Genomic DNA, 2,109 nt, shown 5'->3' with positions numbered 1-2,109 from the left:
GGGGGGGGGGGGGGGGGGCATGGTGTCTTGCTCAAGGGCACCTGGCAGTGCCTAGGAGGTGTAGTTGCCAGTCTCTCCAGCTAGCAGTCCACACTCCATTCTTTGGTCCATACGGGGACTTGAACCAGCGACCCTCCGCTTCCCAACCCACTACAGACTGAGCTACTGCCCCCCCACTAGATAAATTAGACGAAACAATTAAAAATGATGACAAGAAAACCAAATAAGAAAGATTAAAAAGCTATTATAACATTGACATAGCTTGATTGACAAACAAATAGCATAAAAACATGAAAAAGACAAAAAAACAACAAAGACAAATAATATGTCGTCACAGAGTACAGCTCAAGATTGTATATGGAGGCGGGCTGTTTGTGACACAACTAACACATTATTCTGCTACTTCTGCTAAAAAAAACTGTTTATATTTATAAGATATATAGCATCTGTATAATTTTGCTGATCACTTTGATCCGAATCTCTGCACTTGAATAGGCTATTGTACACATTCTGATACTATAACACCCAATTAAAGGAACGGTTTATTCAGTTGACATTTTGGAAAGTATGTTCATTTGCTTTTGTGCTGAGTGGTAAATGGAAAGATCAATACCACTCCGGATTTATAGATGTATACATCTTCTCATTTAACTCTAAGACTCACTTTAAAGCTTTGTGATGCTTGAAGACAACAGATTCATAGGCCACAGAAAACAATCATATATGAAACAGATCCCAAATAATACAATCAATATACATCTGTTAAATAAAACTGCCTTATAGGTTTAACTAATGCTTGAGTTAAAAGTTGAAACAGTCATAGAAATTGGGAATTTTCATAAATTTACCACATCACATGTAGAGTTGTATCCATATTTGACAACAGGTGAGACCTTAAGTGCAGCCCACATGTATTGATATTGATATTTAGCTTATTGGAAAATGTAAGCCTCATTGTACAATATTTCTTTAGTATATGGATCAGGACTGATGTCGCATGCATGTGATTAAAGTGCTTTCTCCACGATGTCGTGATAAATATAAGAGAACAAAAATGGACAAAAACAATTAAAGGATTTGGAATTCAAAGATACAAACATATTCATTATTAAGTGTTTTAACCATATAGTGATGATGTGTATAAAGAAAAGGGTAGACGATCTGATTAGATTACCGGGTTCCATAAATGTATGGTGAATCTAATCTACAATTTCAACCAGGCAACCAATAATATGTGACACACATGTTAAAAACTATATGTTTATTTTACCCATGTGCAACAAAATAATACAACAATAATGTCTACTTCATTAGAAATTGGTTGATGTGTTCTTGGTTGCACCTGCTTTGCACCTGCTTTACGTAACATCTCTCTTTTACATAAGCTTATGGAAATTTGATTGACACAACATGCTGATGTATTCCTTTTTTCAACAGTCTTTTTAATCTGTGACAAAGCGTGTCGGGTTTTTGTCCCTAATAGATTTTTTCTCTCGCAGAGTGACCTTGCCACAAGTGCCGTGCATTCACAGTGTATTCAACCTTCTGTCAATGAAAGACAAAAAGACATCAGTGCATATTTCTACTCATATTTCTTTGCTGTTAGTATGACACCCAGCAATGTGTGGTCACATAATGTGGTTTAATGAGGTATATTTTGAACATTTGGCATATGTACAATACAGGCCAAAAGTCTGGTTACACCTTGTCATTCAATGCGTTTCCTTTATTTCCATGACGATTTACATTGTAGATTCTCACTGAAGGCATCGAAACTATGAATGAACACATGTGGAATTATGTAAAGTGTGAAATAACTGAAAACATGTCATACATTCTAGTTTCTTCAAAGTAGCCACCCTTTGTTTTTTTGATAGAAATTAACAAGTCGGAAAAAAACTGAAAAAAAAGAAAAACGCTGAAATAAAAGAAATTAAATAACTGAAAATATTTTTTTTTAAATCAGAAAAAACTAAATGATATTAAAAAAAAATAGAGACAAAAAGCCTTGCAAAAAAATGAAACACCAAATCACTGAAATTAAAAAAATAAAAAAGGTTTCATTTCCTGTGGTGTTCTCTCAATGAGCTTCATGAGGCAGTCACCTGA

The 2,109-nt window shown here is 34.6% G+C and overlaps 1 protein-coding gene across 1 annotated transcript in view; it reads right to left on the bottom strand.

The window, feature by feature from the left end:
* The window catches only part of opn8a (opsin 8, group member a), a 20,880-nt gene that overhangs the window by 7,354 nt on the left and 11,417 nt on the right, over positions 1-2,109 (bottom strand). The gene's annotated exons all lie outside the window — the stretch shown is intronic.

Source organism: Etheostoma spectabile, chromosome 18, assembly GCF_008692095.1.
Source record: "Etheostoma spectabile isolate EspeVRDwgs_2016 chromosome 18, UIUC_Espe_1.0, whole genome shotgun sequence".
NCBI classification, from domain to species: Eukaryota; Metazoa; Chordata; class Actinopteri; order Perciformes; family Percidae; genus Etheostoma; species Etheostoma spectabile.
The sequence above is the reverse complement of the archived record's forward strand: the minus strand, read 5'-3'. Positions and strand labels throughout refer to the sequence as shown.